This window comes from Cebus imitator, unplaced genomic scaffold, assembly GCF_001604975.1.
Source record: "Cebus imitator isolate Cc_AM_T3 unplaced genomic scaffold, Cebus_imitator-1.0 Scaffold472, whole genome shotgun sequence".
NCBI lineage: Eukaryota > Metazoa > Chordata > Mammalia > Primates > Cebidae > Cebus > Cebus imitator.
The window spans coordinates 415206-425301 of NW_016107787.1; the positions used below are offsets into that span (position 1 = coordinate 415206).

Sequence of the window (10096 nt, forward strand, 5' to 3'; positions counted from 1 at the left end):
TGCAATGGTGTGATCTCGGCTCTCTGCTGCCTCAGCCTCCTGGGTTATATATATGCCAGGCATGGTGGCTCATGCCTGTAACCCCAGCACTTTGGGAAGCTGAGGTAGGAAGGTCTCTTGAGCCCAGGAGTTTGAGACCAGCCTGGGTAACATAGTGAGACCCTGTCTCTACAAAAATTTTAAAATTAGCTGGATATGGTGGTACATGCCTGTATTCCCAGCTACTAGGGGGTGCTGGGGTAGGAGGATTGCTTGAGCCTGGGAACTCAAGGCTTCAGTAAGTCATGATTGTGCCACTGCACTCTAGCCTGGGACAGAGTGAGATCCTGCCTCAAAATAATAATAGTAATACCAATAAGGATAAGTATTTTGGTATATCACCTTTATCTGGTTAGAAAGCTCTTTTCTATTCCTTTTTTGTGGAGTTTTTTTTCTCTTGTTTTAATCATGATGTGTTAGGTTTTATCAAACATGTTGCTTAAGTTTGAATGTGTCCCCCAAAAGTTCATGTGTTAGAGAGACTCCAAATTAATATGTTGATGGTATTTGGAGGTGAGGCCTTTGGGAGGTAATTAGGATTAGATGAAGTCATCAGAGTCAGGCCTCCATGAGGGCATTAGTGCCTTATAAGGAGAGGAAGACAGACTTGAGCTAGAAACATACTCTGTCTCACCATGTGATGCCTTCTGCCATGTCAGGAAGGCCCTCACCAGATGCCAATGCCATGTTTTTGGACTTCTGAGTCTTCAGAACTGTAAGCTAAATAAACCTCTATTCTTTATAAGTTACTTGATCTGTAGTATTCAGCTATAGCAACAGAAAAGTGACTAAGACACATGTTTTCTTTCTAATATTAAATTAATCTTGGATTTGTGAGATATACCCATCCTGGTAATGGGTATATCTTTTTTATATGCTGCCAGCTTCCATTTTCTCATTGAACTTATTTAGCATTTTCAGTATTAAGATTTTCAGGTTAGGTGTGCTGGCTTATGCCTGTAATCCCAGCACTTTGGGAGGCTGAGGCAGGTGGATCACAAGGTCAGGAGTTCAAGACCGGCCTGGTCAACATGGTGAAACCCCCATCTCTAGTAAAAATACATAAATTAGGTGGGCATGGTAATGGGTTCCTGTAATCCCAGCTACTCAGGAGGCTGAGGCAGAGAATCGCTTGAACCCGGGAGGTGGAGGTTGCAGTGAGCCGAGATCAAGCCACTGCACTCCAGACTGGGCGACAGAGCAAGACTCTGTCTCAAAAAAAAAAAAAAAAATGTATTTTCAATGTTGCTATAACCCTGCCTTTAGTCTTAGGTTATAGTATCATATTGCTATACTGTGAGATACAATTTGTCAAGTTACACAAAAATAAAACAGAAACTTTGTTTGGACATTGATTAAAATTCCACTGAATCTATAGATCAATTTGAGAAGAAGTGGCTTTAAAAAAAGCAATATTGTTTTTCTATAGCCTTGTTGATTGTATTATTATGTAAGTATGTATGTATTCAAGACAGGGTCTCACTGTCACCCAGGCTGGAGTACAGTGGCATGATCGTAGCTCACTGCAGCCTCAAACTCCTGGATTTAACTTGTCCTCCCACCTTGGCCTCCCAAACACTAGGATTATAGGCATGAGCCACTTGCCTGGCTGATTTTATCTTTTTGTCTGCTTGATCTGTCCCTAAGAAGTAGATGTTAACATCTCTCATTATGATTGTGTCATTTGTCTCTAATTCCTGCCATTGTTGGATTTTGATTCTTTTATCATAACTAGTGAACCTCTTTATCTTTCATAATGCTTTTGCTTTAAAATATCACTTTTTTCTGACATTAATCGATCTATACCAGCTTTATTTTGTTGAGTATTTGCCTGCTATTCTCTTCCTTACTCTGTTTTCCATTATCCCATATTCTTGTTTTGAGATGTACCTTTTTTTTTTTTTTTGAGACAGAGTTTTGCTCTTGGTACCCAGGTTGGAGTGCAATGGCGCGATCTCGGCTCACCGCAACCTCCGCCTCCTGGGTTCAGGCAATTCTCCTGCCTCAGCCTCCTGAGTAGCTGGGATTACAGGCACGCACCACCATGCCCAGCTAATTTTTTGTATTTTTAGTAGAGACGGGGTTTCACCATGTTGACTGGGATGGTCCCGATCTCTCGACCTTGTGATCCACCCGCCTCGGCCTCCCAAAGTGCTGGGATTACAGGCGTGAGCCACCTTGCCCAGCCCGAGCTGTACCTTTTAAGAAGCCTGAAAGAATTCAGTTAAACCTTGTTGTGTTACTGTAAAACAGGTGTCCTCCATGAACAATAGCAATAATAGCTTATAAATAAAATATGCTTTTTCCTTCAAAATAGTTTTCTTGTTTTATATTTAGTTTTGGAGGTTGGTACAACGTAGTAAAGATGATAGAAAGTAATTGAGTATATTATCACGGAATTCAATAAAGAAAATAAAAAGTATAAGAACTTTAAAAAGTTCAAACTGTGAAAGTGAGCTTCAGATGAAATCAGATCTTAAGTGGGAGGCCAAAGGACAAGAGAAAAAAACAACAAGTTTTGAAATCTGTAGACGAGAAAAGGCTCTAAAATGTTCAATTTGAAGCTCCAACCACTATAACAGCCAAGACCTGGTCTCAGAAGATCAGAAATGCCTATGAATAGGATTGGAAGAGACTACTGAAAGGAAAGAATCATCTGAACTTATAAAGCAAGATTTAGTGATTAAGCCATAGGTATGATTTTTATGAGAACCTGTGTTTGCACACTTATATATGTGATTTGCACCCTGAGACTTCATTCATCTAACCAGTGTATTGTGTATGCTCTCTGCTGGTCACCTATGATTCAAGATTCTCCTTCCCAAGGCTTCCCCTCCTTGACTATTCCCTATCTAAGTAAATGGCCTCCACCCCTTAGCTTAAGCCAGAAATCTGAAAGTCATCCTTGATACACTCATCCTTACTTCACAATCTACTGATTCTATTTCTTAAATATCTCATGAATCAGTCCATATTTTTCCCCTTCTCTGTCAATCCCCAATCCATTTCTTCTAGCTGCCTCCTATTTGGTTTACCCACATATATATCACACTATTTGTGTGCCATCATCTCCTCCACTCTGTACTTAGTGCCCATAATGATCTTTTCAAAATGCAAGTGATCATGTCACTTCCCTGCCTAAATATACAAACCAAAAAGCAAATACACAAAACACTTAACTGGCTTTCTATTACCTTCGGTATAAGGGCCAAATCCTTTATAAAGCCTCCAAGATCTGGATCCTGCCTCTCTACAGGATCCATGTTGGTTTTCCTTTCAACACTACTTCGGAATCAATTCAATGCTGGTCCCTCTGCCTTAAACTACTTTCCCCTCTTAGCTACCTAAGAAGTTTCTTAGACAACTCTTCTTAATTTTTCATGTTTTAGCTTTGATATCTCAGGCTGAAGTGGGAGGATAGCTTGAGCCTGGGAGGTCGAGGCTGCAGTGAACTGTGATCATGCCACTGTACTCCAGGCTGGGTGACAGAGTGAGACCCTGTCTCAAAACAAAAACAAAGAGAAAAAAAACACCACTACCGCAAAACAACACAAACAAAACAAAACAAAAATACAAAAAAGATATTTTGTGTTGCCATTTTTCAGATGAGAAAATTGAGGTTCACAGATGAACCTACAGATGAAAACTATGGTTTATGGTCTCAAAGCAACTTGGGTGACCTTTAAATTAGGATTATGCCATATGTTTTCCGTGTTTGACACTGAGGTGTGGCTACTTTTCTAAAGCTCTTTTTATGATTAGATAAAGGCTATGATTAGACAGACTGATACCAAAAAATAAATCATTCAGAATCCTAAAAATGTTCCAACTGCATGTCAGCATAATGCTGTAACCCTTCCTTTCTAAGGTAACAACATTGTTCTCAAAATAGAGATTTTGCTTCATATCAAATAGATTATAAGTGAACTAAGTTATGAAAACCAAACTGAAAACAAAACACAGAGCTTTTTTATGTACCAGTATTCTAAGCTGTTCATGTCATGAAAGTGCAATTCTCCCTATGTTTGTAATTCTCTTTGCTTTGGCTGCAGTCCTTCCAACATAGCTTTCCAGCACTGTCATACATTTTCCTTTAAACATTATGTTCTAGTTGTGTGACTAACACTGACAAATTTGTCTGTGACAAGAGTTGTTCCTTACTACTTGACCAGCTTGTCACCACTTCCCTTCAATGCAGGGTGGTTCTAAGTGAGTGATATTTTAGAGAAACTCCCAGTGGTGTCTGGGAGTGACCTCACAATCTAGTCAAATAAGGTTTAGGGAGTTGAACAAACTCTTTGGACTGAATGAGGCTGATTTCATTTTTTGCTTCAATCACAATCATCTAATTGTTGAGACTCTTGGGCATTTTAGAAAAAATGTAGAATTTACTCAAAATATTTATGCAGTGTAGCCTGTTTCTATGGCAACAGTAAGTAAATAAGCTGAAAAAAATATTTTATTTTGAGAGAGAGTCTCATTCTGTCACCTAGGCTGAAGGGCAGTGGCATGATCTTGGCTCACTGAAACCTCTGCTTCTTGGGTTCAGGCAATTCTCATGCCTCGGCCTCCCAAATAGCTGGAATTACAGGCACACATCACCACATCTAGCTAATTTTTATATTTTTAGTAGAAATGGGGTTTCACCATGTTGGCCAGGCTGGTCTTGAACTCCTGACCTCATGTGATCTGTCTGCCTTCACCTCTCAAAGTGCTGGGATTACAGGTGTGAGCCACCATGTCTCGCCTGAAAGAATAAATTTAACTGAAAGAATCATAAGTATGTGACTGAGAAAGGTTTCTGTTCCAATTGTACCTTGCATCTGTCCAATTGCTTGAAAAAATATCCAGAGAATTTTCAAACCAACTTTTTTTTTGAAACAGGGTTTTGCTCTGCTGCTTGGGCTAGAGTGCAGTAGTGTGATCAATCCCACCTCAGCCTCCTGAGTAGCTGGGACTACAGGCATGTAGCACCATACCTGGCTAATTTTGTTTTTTATTTTTTTGTAGAGATGGAGCCTCACTGTATTACCCAGGCTGGTCTCAATTTATTATATGTTCAATCACTTTGAAGGAAATGATACAAAGGGGGAATAAAAAAAGATGAGACATGATTAGAATTTAGCAAATAATTGGAAAGATAAAATTAGCATATGCAAAACAATTATGCAGTGAAAACCAGCAATGTCTGGAGCCAGAGTTAAGGAGGGTGTGAGGAAACAAACAAGTTAAAACATTGATTCAGAGGAAGTACATTAGTAAGTTTTGTTTTGTTTTGAGACAGAATCTGATTCTGTCACCCAGGCTGGAGTTCAGTGGCAGAATCTCAGCTCACTGCAACCTCTTCCTCCTGGATTCAAGCAATTCTCCTGCCTCAGCCTCCCAAGTAGCTGGGATTACAGGTGCCCGCCATCATGCCCAGCTAATTTTTTTATATTTTAAATAGAGATGCGGTTTTACCATGTTGGCCAGGCTGGTCTCAAACTCCGTACCTCGAGTAATCCGCCTGCGTCAGCCTCCCAAAGTGCTGGGATTACAGGCATGAGTCACTGTGCCCAGCAAATTGGTAAGATTTTTTTAAAAAGAGAATTGAGATAATCTGTTACATTTTTCAGCATAATTATTTTCCAAAATGCAGATATAAAAGCTCCATGAGAGCTTTACTCGGGCTACTTTTTGGTTTTTAATTTTTTTCATGGAAAATTTCAGACATGTCCAAAAATAGTAAAATGCATTTTCAGGCATCATCAAGCCACTCTGACAGTTTTATTTTCCTGGAATGCTCTTCCTCTAGACATAGTCACAAGGCTCACTTCCTCACACCTTTCAAAATTTAACTCAAATGACATTTCAGAGAGGTCTTCTCTGAGTCTTCTACTTAACACTGCACCTCAGCACTCCTTCTGCCTCTTCCCTTTCCTGTTTTTCATTATGACTTTGATCACCTTCTAACGTTTTATAATTTTTCCAATTTTTTTCATCTGTTCACAATCTAATAAACTACACAAAGGCAAGGATTATCAAATGTTTTCTTCATTGATATGTACTAGTACCTAGAACAATTCCTGATACATAGAAGGGCTTAACAGGCAATGAGTGAATACATATTAATATTGGGATTTGTTAAAAAATAGAACAATAGAAAAATTACAATATGGTTTGAACAGCATTATACCATGCCAGGGAAAAAAGATGTGGATTGTGATAGAGGTACAGCAGTCATCAAATATTGTCTACTCTGAATTTCCCTGCTAACTTGGCAGCTATGCAGACTTATAATTACTAATACAACAAATAAATTGGGAGTGGATGGGAAGTATGTCAATTATGGGATGAGGCAGTAAAGGTTCCATGTATTATTTTCCAGTCTCTTGTCATTACTCTGGTCACTAAAGATGTCATATATTTCAGAGTTTGACCAGAATAGGGTGGAACTGCCATTAGCCTCCATCCCTGAGTGATTGCACGGAGAAAGTACCCTACCAATTGATGTAAGGCAAGAAAAATACTTGTGTTAAGCCACAGAAATTTGGGTTGTTCGTTATTGCAACCTTATTCTGACTATATGCAAATGTATGTACACAAACTAGCATTTATTAAGCACGTACTATATTTCAGGCACTATTATTTTAGTAAAGTTTCACCAAACTCTGCAAGCCTGTACTATTATACTGAGGTAAGGAAACTTGGACAATGTGAGGACAAATCATTTGTCCAAGGCTGACAGCTAAATGGAAGGGCTGAAAATGAAACCCAGGCAGTCTGAAGCAACATCTACCACGCTGTTAACAGTGGTTGTTAACAGTGATTGATATAGTTTGGCTCTGCGTCCCCACCCAAATCTTATCTCCAAATGCAACCCCCATGTGTTCAGGGAGGGACCTAGTGGGAGGTGATTGGATCATGCTGTTCTTGCGTCAGTGAAGGATTTCTCACAAGAGCTTATGGTTTTAAAAGTGTTTCGCACTTTCCCATTTGTCCTCTCTCTCTCTCCTGCTGCCTTGTGAAGATGTGCTTTGCTTCCTCTTGCCTTCTGCCATGACTGTAAATTTCCTGAGGCCTCCCCAGCCATGTGGAACTGAATCAATTAAACCTCTTTTGTTTATAAATTACCTAGTCTCAGATACTATCCTTATAACAATGTGAAAACAGAGTAACATGGCGGTTATCTTTGAAGGCAGAAATATGGAGACTGATCACTCTTTGTTCTATATTTCTGTAATATTTCAAGATTTTTTTTTTTGTTTTTTCTTGTTTTTGAGACACAGTTTCTCTTTTGTCACCCAGGCTGTAGTGCAATGGTGCGATCTCAGCTCACTGCAACTTCTGCCTCCCAGGTTCAAGTGATTCTCCTCCCTCAGCTTCCCAAGTAGCTGGGATTACAGGCACCCACCACCACACCTGGCTAATTTTTGAATTTTTAGTAGAGATGGGATTTCAGCATGTTGGCCAGAATGGTCTTGAACTCCTGATCTCGGGTGATTCCCTCCCCCCCACCTCAGCCTCCCAAAATGTTGGGATTACAGGCATGAGCCATTGTGCCCAGCCCAATATTTCAAGTTTTTAAGCAATCATACATCATCTTCATAGTAAGCAATAAATAAATAAACTAGATAAACTGTCAGATACTTAAAGACTATGAATTCAGAAATGGAAGTCAAGTGATCATTGGAGATTGGTGTAATCAAAAAAATTCTAAAAATGAGTTTCTACCATCTATAGGCATATGTAGCTGGGACTACAGGCGCCCACCACTACACCCAGCTAATTTTTGTATTTTTAGTAGAGATGGGGTTTCTCCATGTTGGCCAGGCTATTCTCGAACTCCTGACCTGAAGTGATTCACCTGCCTCTGTTGAGAAATGTTGAGTGTATGATTGCTGAGAAATGCTGAGTGTATGATAAAATATATTGTTTGCTAGGAAGAACAATGGCAAGGGAAATCTAGCTGCCCCCTGCAAGTAGAAAACTACTTGGGGCATTCTAAAGTGGCAGGACAATATATAAATATCATATACCAGTTAAAACAATTCTTTAAGTCAGGATATGTGACCCTGCCCCCATGGCTCTTTCATGGAGAACATTTTTTAGTTTGTCTGTGATCGGTTGTAAGTGGGCACCCGCTGCCCACCTAGTATATTTTTGTGTTATGAGAAAATACCAAACATCTGTTTGACAATGATCATCACCTGTTCAGTGAGAATAAATGTGTGGGTCAGAATCTGCTTGAGGCCCTCAGCCCCCTTAGCTCTCAGCTGGGAAGGTTATTGGCCCCCTGGATAGTCCCACTTTGCTGTTCCATCTGGGTGTCTGCTTCTCAATTCCTTCAGTGCCACCTGGGTCGGGGGGTCTCTACTGCTGAACTGGTTCTTGGTACACCTCAGCCTCCCAAAGTGCTGGGATTACAGGCATGAGCCACCATGCCTGGCAATCTGATGGTTTTAGACAGGGGAGTTCCCTTGCACATGCCCTCTTGCCTGCTTCCATGTAAGATGTGACTTTGCTCCTTCTTTGCCTTCCACCATGATTGTGAGGCCTGCCCAGCCATGTGGAACTATAAATCCATTAAACCTCTTTTACTTTATAAATTACTGAGTCTTGGGTGTGTCTTTATTAGCAGCATGAGAACAGACACACAGCCTCACTCAAGAACAAAAAGAAAGAAAGAAAAATTTGCCAGGTGCAGTAGCTCATGCCTGTAATCCCAGCACTTTGGGAGGCCGAGGTGGGTGGATCACCTGAGGTTGGGAGTTCAGGACCAGCCTGACCAACATGGAGAAGCCCCATCTCTACTAACAATACAAAAAATTAGCCAGGTGTGGTTGTGCATGCCTGTAATCCCAGCTACTCAGGAGGCTGAGGCAGGAGAATTGCTTAAACCTGGGAAGCAGAGGTTGCAGTGAGCCAAGACTGTGTCATTGCATTCCAGCCTGGGCAACAAAATTGAAACTCTGTCTCAAAAAAAAAAAAAAGAAAAGAAAAATTATAGCTGGGTGCAGTGACTCATGCTTATAATCCCAGTAATTTGGGAGGCTGAGGTGGGCACATGGTGGCTTGAACTCATGGCTAGTCATGAGTTCAAGACTAGCCTGAGCAATGTGGTAAAACCTCGTCTTTACTAACATTACAAAAAATTAGCTAGGTGTGGTGGTGTATGCCTGTAGTGTCAGCTACTCGGGAGGCTGAGGTGGGAGGATTGCTTGAGCCCAGCAGGTAGAGGTTGCAGTGATCTGAGATTGTGCAGCCATACTCTAGTCTGGGCAATACGGCAAGATCTTGTTTCAAAAAGAAAAGGAAAATTGCTTGAGTTTCACTTGCATTATGGAAAAATAGCGCCCACCTTATGTAATAGGACTCATATAAGTATCAAATGAAATAATTTATAAACATGTTTAGAGAATATCTTAGCCTGTTTTCTGTTACTGTAATAGAATACCCAAGACTGGGTAATTCATAATAAAAAGAAGTGTATTTGGCTCTCAGTTCTGGAGGCTGGGAAGTCCAAGACCATGGTACCAGTATCTGTTGAGGGTTACCCTATGGGTGAAGGTATCACATGGAAGGAGTGGTGTAAGAGGAAGCAAGAGAGGGAAGAGCTCAACTCATCCTTTTTGTCAGGAACCCACTCCCACGATAACAGCATTAATCCATTTGTGAGGGCAGAGCATTCATGACCTAATTACTCCTTAAGGGCCTCACCCTCTTAATACTGTACCATGGCAATTAAATCTCAATGTGAGTTTTGGAGGGGACATTAAAACCATAACAGATAATTATAACTTGAAGACCATATTAAGTATGCACCATATTTCATCAAATCTTAGACACATCCATTGTATGACACACCATTAATGTATATACCACTAAGAAAGAAACAATGTGACTAATTTAAAATTATAATATCACTTGGAACTTTTAATACCTAGTGAAACAACTCTTTTATACTTAATTAGACATGGATTGTTATATCTAATTCCTATGCAAACATTAAGAGGAAAATATAAATGAAATAAACTGGTTAAGGTATTTTTTTCTTTTCTTTTTTTTTTTTTTTTTT

General features: G+C 40.1%; 1 long non-coding RNA gene across 1 annotated transcript in view; it reads right to left on the reverse strand.

Annotated features, from left to right (window-relative positions):
* LOC108291922 overlaps positions 1–10096 on the reverse strand; it is a 24262-nt gene that overhangs the window by 11122 nt on the left and 3044 nt on the right. The gene's annotated exons all lie outside the window — the stretch shown is intronic.